This window comes from Lycium ferocissimum, chromosome 9 (assembly GCF_029784015.1).
Source record: "Lycium ferocissimum isolate CSIRO_LF1 chromosome 9, AGI_CSIRO_Lferr_CH_V1, whole genome shotgun sequence".
Classification (NCBI taxonomy): Eukaryota; Viridiplantae; Streptophyta; class Magnoliopsida; order Solanales; family Solanaceae; genus Lycium; species Lycium ferocissimum.
Genome location: NC_081350.1, coordinates 54,510,375 through 54,526,727, shown reverse-complemented (window position 1 = coordinate 54,526,727; position 16,353 = coordinate 54,510,375). Strand labels below are relative to the sequence as shown.

Sequence of the window (16,353 nt, the reverse complement as noted above, 5' to 3'; positions counted from 1 at the left end):
AATCGGCTCACCACTCATCACCAAGCTTGGCACTCCAATGATAGTGAAGATTTGTCCTATGGTAGTCCTTCTATTGCCGCGGTGGCCAAAGAGAATCATGAGCGAGATCATGCTTTTGCTCAATTGCAAACCACCGTGGATTTGCTATCAAAGAGGCTTGCGGAGAAAGAAGCCAAGGGTGTAAATGTTGTTGAAGAAATGCCATCTCATGCTCCCGGAATGTATCAAGTCTCGGAGGAGACCTATCTAGAGGGGCAACAACAACGTGAGGATGCTAATTATATCGATAACTCTCAAGGGGGTTATCAAAAGCAATGGAGACCCCAACAACAAAGCAATCAATATGGCCGAAATGAATATGGTGGTTCGGATAGGAAGGATTACAACAACAACAATTATGGTAATCGAATTCTAATGCCTATGTTCCACCGAAAGGCCGTTCTTCCAACTCTCAAAATTGGCGAGAGGGTCCTTCCAATGATCAAGGGACCTCTCGAATGGAATCTATGCTTGAGAAGATCTTGGAAAACCAAAACAAGAGTGACAAGAAGATGGAAAATTTGACCGAAGTGGTAGGCTCTCACACCGCTTCGATTCAAAAACTTGAGTCACAAATGCGAGATCTTTCTCGTGAGCAACATCCTCCACAAAGAGGAGGACTTCCTAGCGACACAATTCCGAACCCAAAGGGTAGTGGAGGTGATCACATTGCCTCATGCAAAGCTATTTCTACTAGAAGTGGGAAGATCCTTAATGCGGTGGATGAGAGGGTGGTTGAACCTATTATTGTTGAGCCGGTTGTTGATGAGGTTATTGAAGAAGAAATTGAAGAAGAAATTGAGGCACCAATTGAAGTGCCTATTATTATTGAGAAGGAGAAGGTGGCACACCCTATTGTTGTTGAGGGTGATGAGGTGCCAAGTGTTGAAAAAGCTACCGAGGGTAGCACTCAAAAGAGCAAGGTCACGGGGGCAATTAGACCCTTGACTCAAACATATAAATCTCCTCCCCCGTTCCCACAAAGATTGATGAAAAGAACGGAGGATGCCAAGTGCCAACGCTTCTATGACCAATTGAAAGGGTTGTCAATGAATATCCCATTTCTTGATGCATTCCAAGAAATGCCGGGATTTGCTAAATACTTGAAGGACTTGTTGACGAAGAAAAGACCAATCAAGCATGATACGGTGGGAGTCACCCACCGTGTGAGCTCTATTATTTCGTCCACAAAGGTTGAGAAGAAGGGAGATCCCGGGGCTTTCACTATTCCTTGCACCATCGGTCACCATGATTTTGCTCGTGCCTTGTGTGATAATGGGGCTAGTATTAATTTGATGCCACTAGCCATCTATAAACAATCCGGTTTGGGGACACCTAGACCAACGAGCATGCGTCTCCAAATGGCCGATAGAACCATCAAGAGACCGGTAGGGGTTGTTGATGATGTCCTTGTTAGAGTGGGGGAATTCTTATTACCGGCGGATTTTGTCATCCTTGATTGTGCGGTTGACAAAGAAGTCCCAATTATCTTGGGAAGGCCATTTCTTGCCACCGGGAGAGCTTTAATGGACTCGAAAAAGAATGAAATAAAATTTCGGGTAAATGATGAAGAGGTAACCTTCCAAGCTAGCAAGGGGTTAAAATTGCCAAGTGCTTATGAGAGCATTTCGGTCATTGATTCTTTCGATGTGGTAGACGAAGCGGTGGAGCATAAATTAGAGGAGGAGCACTTTGACGAAGCACTTTCGGCTATTTTGGTGAATTTTGAGGCGGATGAAATGGAGGGGTATGTTGAAACGGTAAATTCTCTTATTGGCCGGGGTTCGTATTCTTATGAGCCAAAGAAATTATCTCTTGATCTTGACAAAAGAACCACTCCTCCGGCTAAGCCTTCGATTATTGAGCCACCAAAACTTGAGCTCAAGCTACTTCCATCTCATTTGAAGTATGCTTTTCTTGGCCCGGATAATACTCTACCGGTTATTCTCTCATCTTTGTTAAATGAGGAACAAACTCAAAGGGTGCTTGAAGTGTTGCGGGCTTATCGAAGATCTATTGGGTGGACTATTGCAGATATTAGGGGATTCCCTCCGGTATTTGTGAACATAGAATCGAGCTTGAGGAAGATAGTTCACCGAGTGTAGAGCATCAAAGAAGGCTAAACCCACCTATGCAAGAAGTGGTCAAGAAGGAGATAATCAAATGGTTGGATGCGGGTGTTGTATACCCAATTGCAAATAGTCCATGGGTGAGTCCGGTACAATGTGTGCCAAAGAAGGGGGCATCACCGTTGTCCCTAATTCCAAGAATGAGTTGATTCCTACAAGGACGGTCACCGGATGGCGAGTGTGTATGGACTATCGAAAGCTCAACACCGCAACTTGTAAAGACCACTTCCCTATGCCTTTTATTGATCAAATGCTTGATCGGCTAGCCGGAAGATCTTATTATTGCTTTTTGGATGGCTATTCGGGGTACAACCAAATTAACATTGCCTTAGAGGACCAAGAGAAAACCACTTTCACTTGTCCTTATGGCACTTTTGCTTTTAGCCGAATGCCTTTTGGCTTATGCAATGCCCCGGCTACATTCCAACGGTGTATGATGTCTATTTTCTCGGATATGGTGGAAGATTTCTTGGAAGTCTTTATGGATGACTTTTCGGTTGTTGGTGACTCCTTTGATGAATGCCTTGCCAATCTCGGTAAGGTATTGAAGCGGTGTGAAGAAACCAACCTTGTACTTAATTGGGAGAAATGTCATTTCATGGTGAAGGAAGGGATTGTCCTTGGCCATAAGATTTCTGAGAAGGGTATTGAGGTAGACCAAGCAAAGATTGATGTTATTGCCAAGCTTCCTCCACCTATCTCTATCAAAGGAGTTCGTAGCTTCTTGGGACATGCCGGCTTCTATCGGCGATTTATCAAAGATTTCTCAAAAATTGCCAATCCGATGTGTAAGCTTCTTGAAAAGGAGGCTAAGTTTGTGTTTGATGAAAAGTGCCTTAAGGCATTTAATGAATTGAAGGAAATGCTCACTTCTACTCCAATTATTATCTCTCGGATTGGTCATTGCCATTTGAGCTCATGTGTGACGCGAGCGGATTTGCTATTGGTGCGGTGCTTGGGCAAAGGCACAACAAAATCATGCACCCAATTTATTATGCTAGCAAAACCCTCAATGGTGCTCAAATGAATTATACCGTCACCGAGCAAGAACTTCTAGCCATTGTATATGCTTTTGAGAAGTTTCGGGCCTATCTTTTGGGATCCAAAGTGGTTGTTCACACGGATCATGCGGCATTGAGATATTTGATGACAAAGAAAGATGCAAAGCCGCGGTTGATTCGTTGGGTTTTATTGTTGCAAGAGTTTGACTTTGAAGTCAAAGATCGAAAAGGTTGTGAAAACCAAGTTGCGGATCATCTATCTAGGCTTGAGGAAGCCGGGAGACCGAGTGGAGATCTTGAATTAAATGATGCTTTTCCCGATGAAAGACTTTTGGCCGTATCTTGTGAAGTTGCTCCTTGGTATGCGGATATCGCCAACTTCTTGGTGACGGGTCTTATTCCCGACGACATCAAAGCTTATCAAAAGAAGAAATTTTTGAGAGATAGTCGTCAATACTATTGGGATGAGCCCTATTTGTTCCGCACTTGTGCCGACAACATCATTCGGCGGTGTGTGGCCGAATCCGAGGCCATGAAAATCTTAAAAGCTTGCCATGACTCTCCGTGGGGGTCATCATAGTGGGAACCGCACCGCGGCAAAAGTTCTTGAATGTGGCTATTATTGGCCCACCCTTTATCATGATGCAAATTTGTTGGTGAAATCTTGTGACCAATGTCAACGCCAAGGGTCAATTGGGAGAAAGCACGAAATGCCGATGAATTTTGTCATGGAGGTTGAACTCTTTGATGTGTGGGGCATCGACTTTATGGGCCCATTTGTGAGTTCTCGTGGTATGCGGTACATCCTTGTTGCGGTTGACTATGTGTCCAAGTGGGTCGAAGCGTAGCATTGCCCAACAATGACGGAAAGAGTGTCACAAATTTTCTCAAAAAGAACATATTCACAAGGTTTGGCACTCCTAGGGCAATCATTAGTGATGGTGGCACTCACTTTTGCAACAAGCAATTCACTAATCTCATGGAGAAGTATGGAGTGAAGCATAGGGTGGCAACTCCTTACCATCCCCAAACTAGTGGGCAAGTCGAAGTCTCCAATCGGGAGATAAAGAGTATCTTAGCCAAGACGGTTAATGCAAATAGAACCGATTGGTCATTAAAGCTTGATGATGCTCTTTGGGCTTATAGAACGGCATTCAAGACTCCCATTGGTACTTCTCCTTATCGGTTGGTGTTTGGCAAAGCTTGCCATCTACCGGTTGAACTTGAACACAAAGCTTTGTGGGCATTAAAAAAATTGAACATGGATTGGGACGAAGCAGCCAAGTTGCGGTTGTTTCAAATGAATGAAATGGATGAGTTTCGGTATCATGCCTATGAGAGTGTGGCTTTGTATAAAGAAAAGATGAAGCATTATCATGATGTCAAACTTTTGAAGAGAGATTTTCAACTGGGTGATTCGGTGTTGCTATTCAATTCAAGGTTGAAGCTCTTTCCGGGCAAATTGAAATCCAAGTGGTCCGGCCCTTTTACTTTGGTGAGTGTTTCACCCAATGGTTCGATGGAATTGAAGTCCGAAGATGGGACTCGTACTTTCAAGGTGAATGGCCATCGGGTAAAGCACTACCATTGGATGGTTGATGGGGACAAGATTGTTGATGCTCACCGGTTGAAACATGGCACCGGACCTTGACACCAAAAGTGGTATTACGTCGTGCCGCGACGTTAAATTGTGCGCTTCTTGGGAGGCAACCCATGTTCATTTTCGCGTTATGTTTTTCGTTTCGTTGGTTTTGTTCTTGTGTTGTTTTGATGTTTGTTGTTGTGTCTAGGAACCTAAGTGTTGAATGGAGAAATTGCAAAGGAAGCAGATGAATGATGCGCATTCGACGGACCGTCGATCCGTTTGTTCGACTGGACGTAGAATTCGCCGTCGAAATGGACCACATGGAAGATTCATCCGGAAAATGGACTACACTGTTAATCGAAAGATTCATCGAACTATTTGATCGAATCGTCCTTCGCCGTAGAAATGATCGGGCACATTTAAGCTTATTCAACGACAGGTTTGATGCTCCGTCGAACAGATCGACGGTCAGTTCGACGGGCATTTTTCTCCCTTGCATTTAAAATAAAAAGAAAGGGACCGACGTTGCAATCGACGGAACGTCGAACACATTCGACGCTCCGTCCTTTTAACGCGTCAGTTAGGGTTAAAGTTTTTTTTATATAAAACGACCACCCCTTCTTTCTCCCCATTTCTTGCTTCATTTCAAATTTTCACTCTATCTCCACCTTTCCCAATCCCATAACTGTTACTCCACCTTTCCCTCTCTTAAACACACCCATTAACCATCATTCCTCCCATTAACCATCATTCTCTCTCTCTGTTTTCTCTCTCTCATTCGTAGTGTTGTAACCCTAGTAGTGGCTCTTTGTGTGTTCATCATTCCTTAAGTGCTAAAATCAAGTCTCTCTCAATTTTAAGGTATGCTAGATCATGTATTGATTGTTCATATGTTCATACTAGTTGTTTGCTTCGACTTCCATGTATTGTTTTTGTTAGTTTATTTTTGCTAGTGGTTTGTTTTTTGTGTGATTCATTGGTATAATTTTTTTAGTGGGGATTGGTTTGTTTTTGAGACTCGTGAAGCGAGTGTATCGTCTTCCACCGAGTCGGAGGGCATTACGACAAATATACCTCTTTCATGAGATTGTTGTTGTTTTGCCCGCCACCTGTTTGATGAAATGCCCAAGTGTGGTGTTGTTTGAAACTTTGGCTTGGAGGGCATTACGACCAAAGAGTTGTTTTGCCCGCCAATTGTTTTCCATAATCTAACCCGAGCCAACGTTGGGTGAAGTCTGAGTAACCCCAATTACGAGAGGGTTTGCACCACGACCCGAGGATCGTATTGAGTAGATGTAAATGCTGTTGAATTGAGAAAAAGCATTATTGCTCCGTGATCATTCGACAGTCCATTCTAAGTTCGACGGTTCGTCGATTCATTCAACGGACCGTCCTTCTCAATGGCGAATGAGTCCTCTCAGAAGATTGAAGCAAAACAAACTCGACGGTGGACTCGACGGTCCGTCGAATCAATCGACGGGGCGTCCTTTCCACCGTCTTTAATTTGAAATTTCCAGTGACCAAATAGGGATCGATGATGAGATCGACGGCTCGTCGATCGGTTCGACGAACACTTCGACGCTTTCGATCTTCGATCGAACACTTGTTCGACGTTTCTTCGAGCAATTCGATCGGATAAGCCACCGGCGTTTTAAAATTCTCACGTGTTCTGCATCTTTTTTTGGTTTTGCTATATTTTTATGGTTGTCTCAATGACGAAGGGTGTTCTTTTTGCAGATATGCCTCCAAAGAATCCAGTCAAGCGGGGTGGTGGTCCTAAAAAAGGCCGAGGTCGGGGACAATCGACCCTTGCTCTTAGAGATGAACCCTCCAACTCTGAACGTGAGGAGGTGGTACCAACGACTACAAAGAGAGCACGGACCACCACTCCGAGTGCAGCATCACCTGTCCCAAACTCCCCTAGTCTGATGAGAGGGAGTCATCCTCCACATCCGCTAGTGCTAGCGAGGCAGCAACAGAGCAATAAGCCGCTTCTGAACTGAATTCAGATGAGGAACAAGAGCGGATGCGGCTGCAAAAAAAGGAGATAGCTGCAATCCGATTTCCTTATGATGGGTGCAGAAAGTACTACATAAAGGGGGCGACTACAGTCATCGGGGGTAATCCGAGGAGGAATATTCAAGAAGAGGAACAAATCAGTATGAGCGGATTAGAGAGTTACCCTCGGATTACTGATCTCATCCAGCACTATCATTTAGAGGCATTCACACAGCCTCCAGGGGACTATTGCCCGACCATGGTTCGGGAATTCTATGCCACCTACAGAGTGCTTCTAGAGAAGCGGCACAAGAAAAAGAAAGATTTGAAAGCCGCCCCTCCGTTAGATACAGTGTATGTTCGAGGTGTGCATGTTGATATCTCAGCCCGCACAATCAACAAGTTTTATTTTGGAGATGACTTCGTTGAGCCAGCCACAGTGGAATATGATGATAAGTTTGAAAGAAGAGTGAAGCAATCTGTGAGAGAATGGTTTGCAACAATGATGGCTCGGGGTCCGACGGACAAGGCACCATGGTTGAGTAACTTGTCTGCAAAGATACATAAGGCTGATATCAGCTTGGAAGCTAAATTTTGGTGGAATTTCATTATCTATCACATTCTTCCTATGGGGGCGAATAACATAGTCACACCAGATAGAGCAGTGGTTGTGGCTGCAATGCTATCCAGATACCCGATGAATTTGGGAGAGTTGATCAGTAGAGCCATTCGGGCACGCGTACCACAGGAGGCGACAGCATTGATATTCCCGTGCCTTATCACACAGTTGTGCAGGATGGCCCAGGTGAGACACATTGAGACCTTCGCCACCACTCTCCCAGCAACGAAGGTGTGTGACATCACACGGAGTAGGGATGAGACACTCCGTACATCTCAGACCACCAGTACTTCACTGCTAGACTTTCCGGATGAGCAGACTGAGCATGTTATAGATTCAGTGCCACAGGGCACAGTTGATCTGGGCACTGAGGGCCCTTCCACAGCAGCTGCCTCCACACCATCTGTAGCTGATGCTACCACTTCTTCAGAGGCACTACCTCGGCCTGCTGTCCCATCTTCAGCTCCTATTCCTCCTTCAGCCGCAGCATCAGCCTCCGAGGATATCTTTGTCCTCAACAGGGCGAACTTCAGAGAGTTTGCCATCAAGGCAGAGCGAGCTGATCAGCAGGTGACCCGGATATTACAACAATTGGGTAGGTTTGTTCGCAAAGAGATTGCACCAGAGTTGGAGCCTCTTCAGGAGGCTATGGAGAGGCATCACGCTAGGGTGAATGCGAGACTTGACGGTTTAGAGATGCGGATACTCACTATTGAGAAGAAGAGTGAGAGTGGTACTTCTGGGAGATTGAAGACCGAGCTTGAATCGGCTCGTAGCCGAGATCAAGGCCCTTCGTGCGCGAGAGCAGGTTATTATGGATGACCCGACACCACCTGCGCCAGTTGCCAGCATTTCAGATTTGATTAAAGTAGTTGACTTGGTGACTGAGGATGAGACTAGGGAAAGTCTCAAGCGAAAGAGGACTGAGACATTGGCTACTGATGATGATGAGGATGATGATAATGAGGATAAGGACCCCAAGTTTCAGAAGAGTATTCGTCAATCGCGCCTAGACACAAGGTTCACGGGAGCATCTTCCAGCATCAGTGCTATCCCAGCACCAGTTGGGCCGATTACTATAGCTCCTCAGGACCTACAGTCACGGGGCCGGTCGGCTCCCCGCTCCACCTCCCGGGTCCCCGAGCCGGCGAGAGAGAGGGTTTCCATTCGCGATGCGGAGGAGACACCTTCGGCGGCGGCGGGATTAGAGCATCTCGGGTCGACCCCTCCACCATGCGGTGATGGTATGCTTTTGATGCATTAGGGACAATGCATCGTCTTTTTGCTGGGGGTGGGGTAACCTGATGTATCTTGTAGTGTATATATATGTTAAATCTTGCTTAGAGTAATTGTGACTTTAGTGGTTGTTGCATTTTGAACTTATGGCATGAATTTTGAGAACAAATTGGAATGAAAAGGATATTTTTGAACTTGGAAATGAAATGATTTGAAATTGACCCCTCCAAAATTTTATTGCTTATCATAAGTTGTAATGAATTGACATGTATGGTTCTTTTTGTGACATCATAGATATTAGAGTGTGTATGGGTTGAGTGTTCAAATCCTTATGCCATTGTGCGTGTGAGAACTTTCTTGTGTTCATTGTTGGCATATGTGGATCTAGAACTTGCCTGGTAAGTTGTGCTATATTGCTTAGGATAGTTGGTTGTGAAGTGATCATAGGCTTTCCTTGTAAATAGTCACTTTAGCCTTAAAAAGCCAAAACCCGTTCTATATGAATATCATTAGTTCCCCCTTTTTGAGCCTTTGACTTGTTTTTCTTGATTAGCCGTAACAAACCTTTTCCCCTCTTCATGAATTAATTCCATCTTTGCACCCGTTCCCTCCTTGACACTACGAGAGAAAAGAGGCAAATCGCCTAAGTTGGGGGTGGTATATGTGTGAAGTAGAGGCTAAGAGCCTAAAGCTGGGGGTGTGTGAGTTACATAGTCGAGAACTAGATGTGATGTGGTAACGGATTAAATTTGAGAAAAGTGATATAAAAAAAATAATAATATATATAATAATATATATCTCATAAAAAGATTGTAAGTTCTAGTAAGAATAAAATCACATCATAGTCATGAGTTGCAGAAATGAAAAGAATGGGCGTGCAAAAAGTGAGAATGTGTAGTGTCGAGGAGGATGAGTCACTAATTCCCAAATAAGTATCCTACCCGTCCCCGAGCCTACATTACAACCCAAGACCAAGTCCTATAGTGATCACAACTGAACCATCTGAAAGTGTTAGGCATTGAAATTAAGGGCAAGCATATGGTATCTGCACTTGTATATCATGAACTTCTTTGTGAGCGTGAGTGCTTTCTATTCTCATTTATCCTTGTCCCGGTTCTTATCTTAAAATTGTGTGTGGGACATTCTCTGATCTAAGTGAGGGCATAATGGTGAATACTCGCACGCATAAATGCTTCTGATAATGTGATGTCATTGATTGAAGCGTCATAGTCAATTCTAATAAGTTATTATGAAAGAACTTTGTTTTGAAATGAGGAAAAGAGGAGTTGATTGAAAATGCACATGCGGTAGTGATGAACAAACACCATTGTAGTTACTTTTACTTTATTTTAGTTTAGTTGTAGTTTTTATTTTGTAGTTGTTTTGTCTGACTTGCTTGAGGACAAGCAAAGATTCTAAGTTGGGGGTGTTGATGTGCCGCGGATTTGTGGCACATTCGACGCCTTTTTACTATGAATTTTGGTTGTTTTCAAGTAAGTCTGGGTCATTTTAATGTGTTTTTGTTGTGTTTTAGGAATACGATGGCCCAAAAGCAAAAACAAAGGAAAAAGGAAAAAATGCCCAGAAATGAAGATTCGACGGTCCATTGATCAATCGACGGACCGTCCTTTGAAGCGTCGATAAGTTCAATTTTCCAGTGATGGCCTAAGTTGAAGAGGACAAAGGACGGAGCCATCGACGAAGCGTCGACCTGATCGACGTTTCATCGTTTGTATCGTCAAACAGATTTGTCTACCAGAAGAGAGAAAGACGGAAGAATCAATGGAGTGTCGAACTGGTCGACGGCACCATCGAATGGACTATAAAACTGAAGAAACAAAGACGAGGAATCGACGGATCGTCGAACCGATCGACGGTCATGATCTTGCCCGAGGGGCAATTTTGTCAAATTAATGTGCGTTTTTGGAGCCTATTTAAAGAACATTTTAGGTTTTTTGTCATTATCGATTTTTCTCCAACATTTAATATTAGTTCCATTGGTGGGTGAGCATTGAATACACCACTTTTGGAGCTTAGTGAAGACAAAAAGATTCCATTCCCACCATCTTTATTACACTTTGTAAGCTTTATGTCTCTATTATTGCTTACTACTTTTGTGACCAATATGTGTGAGTAGTTTCTTTAATCAAAGTTGTGGACCCAAATGATGGGTGTTATGTAATGGGTGTCTAACATATATATATATATAATGGGTTGTGATGTGTTTTATTATTTCTCATATTCATTGTTAGTTAGTGGTTGCAAACACTTACTTATGCACAAACCCTAGTTTTGTTTGGAAAGATGAACTAGGGTTTGAGTTGAAATAATATAACAAGGACTCGGGGCGCTAACCCTCGTTTAATGAACTCACTTAGGGATAAGATGAGTTCTACTTGGCATATTTAATCGGTCTTACTTGCAACTTTTCTATATTTGGGAAAATCATGAAAAGAAATACTTTCTAACTATTGAAAAATATTAGGAAGTGCATTAGAGATTAAGTGCATACAAAACCACGACCCATTAGAAATATATCATATTGATACCCATAGCATAACATCTAATCACAGCGGGGACACAACTTTGGTTCTTTTAATCCAAACAAATTCCAAATACCTCAAAATAGCGAATACAAACCAAAACCTTTTTTCTACACTAGTCGAAATAGAACTAAAGTATTTAGATATTAGTAAAATATATGATTAGAATTTTATTTCACACTTTATTCCCTGTGGGATTCGACCCCAACCTAGTTAGGTTACTATATTTGACATCGACTGCCTTACGCCATAATTTAGGTGTAATTTGAGAATGTTTGTATGAATTGCCCTGCGGCATGCATATGGCAGATACGGCCCTTGCGGCTGGATGATCTTTCTTTCGTCCGTAGTATTGCCTGTGATCCTCGTGGTCGGATATTCCCTTTTATCCTTGGTGTGACCCTCGTGATCGAATTTGTCTTTATGCTCAATTATTGTGACCCTCTTGGTCATATATGTCTTTGTCATTCGCTCTTTGTGACCCTCTTGGTCGGATATGTCTTTGTCGTTCATTCATTGTGTGACCTTTGTGGTCAAATATGTCTTTTTTGTCCAATCTATGACCCTCGTGGCCAGATGTGTTCTTTCTATCCATCTTGCGATCCTTGTGGTCGGATGTCATCTCGTTCCATTTATGTGATCCTTTTGGTCAAATATGTCTTTTTTGTCCAATCTATGACCCTCTTCGCCAGATGTGTTCTTTCTATTCATCTTGTGACCCTTGTGGTCAGATATTATCTCGTTCCATTTATGTGACCCTCGTGGTCAGATGTGCCATTTTTGTCCTCTATATCCCTCTTTGGCTTGATTATGCCGCCCTTGTGGCGCTTCGTCCTTTTTAATATGGCCCTTCCGGCTAAATTATGTCGCCCTTGTGGCGTTTTGTCCATTATATAGTCCCTTTTGGCTATTGACAAGGATTATCACCCTGATGCCTCTGTCCAGTTTTGTGAGTAGTATTCGTACGAACCTGTACTTAAGGAAAATGGTTAGTAGCTACGTCGTCACTTTTGCTAGCGACTTTAGTAAAAAAATAATCTTAAAAGGACTTTGTAAAACAACGGAGCATCGTTCATTCATTGTAGAAGTAGGCAAGCATGTATGTCCCTTTCTAAGATGGACAAACAAATATACGTCCCTTTCTAAGGTAGACGAGCAAGTATGTCCCTTTTCTAATGCTGACAAGCGAACATTCATCCCTTTCTAAGGTGAATGAACAAATATACGTCCCTTGGTGAACGAGTAGATATGTCCCTTTCTGAGGTGGAAAAACAAATATACGCCCTTTTCTAAGTTGGACAAGCAAGTATGTCCCTTTCTAGGGTGGACAAGCATATATACGTCCCTTTCTAAGGTGAACGAGCAGATATGTCCCTTTCTAGTGTGGACAAGCACATATACGTCCCTTTCTAAGGTGGACAAGCAGATATGTCCCTTTCTAAGGTGGATGAGAAGATATGTCCCTTTCTGAGGTGGACAGACAAATATATGCCCCTTTCTAAGGTGGATAAGCAAGTATGTCCCTTTCTAAGGTGGAAAAGCACATATACGTCCCTTTCTAAGGTGGACGAGCAGATGTCCCTTTCTGAGGTGGACAAACAAATATACGCCCCTTTCTAAGGTAGACGAGCAAGTACGTACCTTTCTAAGGTGGACAAGCACATATACGTCCCTTTCTAAGGTGGACGAGCAGATATATCCCTTTCTAAGGTGGACAAACAAATATGCTCCCCTTTTTAAGGTGGACGAGCAGGTATGTCCATTTCTAAGGTGGACAGACAAATATACGCCCCTTTCTAAGATGGACGAGCAAGTATGTCCCTTTCTAAGGTGGACAAGCAAGTATGTTGAAAGTAAATATCCCACTTGAGGGTAAACAAGTAGTAAAATCCCACTTTCCGGTAAACAAGCAATAAAATCCACTTCCAGGTAAGCAAATAGCATATATCCCACTTCCGAGCAAATAGCAAATCCCACTTCCGGACAAATAGAAAATATCTCACTTCCGAGCAAAAATAAATTGATATACCGAGAATCATGTGTTTGACGTGGTTTATGATTCCTCTAATAATTGTTGATGTGGAGCGAGTTGTTCCAGCTTGTAGTCAAGAAAAGTCATCGATGACTTGGCGTAGACTCGGCTTGTGCCGTCAGATAGGCTTTGTTTGATATCTTTGGTCATCATCAAAGACTTGATTTCCATTTCGTCTAGCATATCGAGCGTCTCTTCAGTTTGATCGAGTGACTTGATGCTTGGCGGCATTCCTTCGTCTTGATACGTGCTTTTGACAATGTCATGTTGATTTGGCGTCGTTATTTCGTAGCTCATCACGTGTTGAAGAATGGTTTTGATATTGAAGGCTAATATAGCCAATTTCGGGATGTCACATAAGGTGTATCCCTACTTTGTTTTGATTTCATGAGAAAAGGGTAGATTTTCTCTAGAAGTGCTTTAGACATCTAAGAGATTTGATTGGGTAGCTAGTTGCCCCGGTCTAAGTTGTGTCGAACCTTGAATTGGAATTTTTAAGATCCTCTCTAAAAAATTCTACCCCAGTGTGAGAGCTGCGCCAATCGTCTTCTCCTGTTGATTGTCTTGAAGGGAATTTTTGAGGTTTCCTAAAAAATTCTGCCAGTGTGCGATTTGCGTCGATCGTCTTTCCTGTTGATTGTCTTGAAGGAAATTTTGAGGTCTCCTAAAAAATGCTGCCCCAGTGTGCGATCTCTGTTGATCATCTTCTCATGTTGATTGTCTTGAAGGAAATTTTTGAGGTCTTCTTAAAATTCTGCCCTAGTTCGGGGTCGGTATTGGCTAACTCTTGTGTCGCTTCTCATACTCTGGAATTCTGAGGTCTTTCTCAAAATTCTGCATCCCTGAGGTTTTCTAGGGGTTTCTTGGAATTTTTGATTGGTACGACTGAGCTCGACGAGCGCCTACGTATCCTGCTGTGTCAGGAATCAGGTCGAATGTAGTTCGAACGGAGAAATGGTGTTTGTTCCTAAATGTGACCGAGTCCTATAAGGACTGCCTATCTATCCCACCTTGGGAAGTCAGGTCACTGCATAGTTCAGGTATCGAGGACAAAAAATGAATCTATTTTGCCCTAGTGTCGAATTATGGGTGAGATTGGGATAGCGTTTGTGAATCAGAATGATTTTAGAAAGCCATGAGTTGTGATGGGTTCGGGCGGATTTGAGTTGCCCATATGTACCCCAAAGACTTAAGCCGAATATTAGAGACAAATGGTATCCGTCATTCGAGCATAGGTAAAAGAGGGTTGCAACCTTTTAGTTATAAATATGGTCGACGACACATCCATAAATAAGACTTTACATGGACATAGTTTCCACATTGCTTTGATAACGTTGTCACCTTGATCTCTGAAAGAAAGGGGATTGAAATCATCGTAGTGCTAAATTATGTTTGCACTAGACACTTGTGTTCTTAAGTAGTGATTTCTTGAAAGAATGACCTTGAAAGGCAAGCATCCTATGCGTCTTCTGCCACAGATGGGGTCGACATGGTTTCAACTTGTTGAGGAGTTACGTATCCCTCTTTAGCATATTGACTTTGACTTGAGGCTCGTCGCCTTATAGCTTTGTTTTCTTTGATGACTTGAGGCTCATTGCCCCGTAGCTTTCTTGTCCTTGCTAACTTGAGGCTCGTTGCCCTGTAGCTTTCTTGTCCCTACTGACTTGAGGCCCGTCGCCTTGTAGCTTTCTTGTCCTTGCTGACTTGAGGCTTTTCGCCTTGTAGCTTTCTTGTCCTTACGCTCGCAGACAATTTCCTTAGTGGGATAATGATTGACTCGTGTTAATCCTATTGAAATTGTCATGATAGACTGGTAGTATTAAAATATGAACCCTGGGATGAGTGTTAGGTGAATCGGGGCTAAACAGCCCATTAGGGACGTCAAATAAGGCGTGTCCCCATTTTTTTTTTAATTTCCGTGAAAGGATTTGCTTTTTTGAATGGGTCATTTCGGAGTTTGAACAAAGTTATCGAACATTTTAAACAAGTTGCCCCAGTTTCCAGTCCTTAGGGTACTTGATTCAAAATGTTCGTGAATGAAAATTCGAGGAGTTTGACTGATTCAAAGACAAACCCCAGATCCGTTCTGAGGGTCCATAGTTTGAAACAATGGAAGACCGTACCTTTATGTAGGATTGGCTATGTATCTTGCTGGGACAAGAATCAGGTCTGCGTAATTCACAACTGAAACTAATTCTCCACGGGAGGATGGGTGGAGACGGGCAGTGACTGAATAAATGACGAATGGAGATTATTGAATGTTTTGGCATTTGTAGCGTAGTGCATGGGTGGGCTAAAAGGGATCGTGATTTTAGTTTTTTTGTAAAAGAAACACTTTCGGTGGTCTCCACGAGTCAATCAGAGAATCTCAAAAGGGAAACTGTATTAGTCCATCGGTTATAATGAACAAAGCACTTGTCTTGCCTGAGGCAGAATAGTCCAGGATTCGGTCGAAATGGAAGATTTTCAAAGACGACCTAAGAAGCTAACTGAACGGAGAGGATTTTGACCATATGACTGGTAACGAAACTATCAGACTTGCGATTGACTGGTCATATGTTGCTAAGCATACATGTGTATCATCAAAGTATATGCATATACAGTGATACCAGATTAAGTTAACGCCAAACAAACCCAGGAAATGGGCCTGGCAAGCCCAATCACACAAAGGCCTTAATAATTCCTACCCAGGTCCAAACTTATCTCTTATATTAGCTTAAGACTAAAATGGGCCGTCTTATGTTTATTCTGATGGGCCGAACACTTAGGTTCGTTCCGCAAGCCATTTAAACACTAAGTATTAAAGCCTATGGTGATTTCTATCCCATTTTGACTTGATATAGACTCATATATTGTCTGATGTACTTCTATATACACATGGTATACCACTTGATATACACTTTGACACGTATATCAAGTGTACATACCTTGTATACATCTAACAGGATTACCTCTTATTAACACCTATGTATACATGCCATGTATACACTTCTTTTTAACTTAAGCAGTTTTCACTAATGTCCTTTTCCAGTCATCTAAATTCTAATTCCTTTATTATCATGATTAAGCGGTATTGGGCTGGGTTGAAATAACTCCGACCTTTCCAAGTTTAATCTTTGAAACCTTCCCCTCGTCTATTGGTGACACCGTACCGGACCTGGTTGCAAGCAA

At 42.8% G+C, this 16,353-nt stretch overlaps 1 long non-coding RNA gene across 1 annotated transcript in view; it reads right to left on the bottom strand.

The window, feature by feature from the left end:
• The window catches only part of LOC132031305 (uncharacterized), a 52,778-nt gene that overhangs the window by 14,530 nt on the left and 21,895 nt on the right, over nucleotides 1–16,353 (bottom strand). The gene's annotated exons all lie outside the window — the stretch shown is intronic.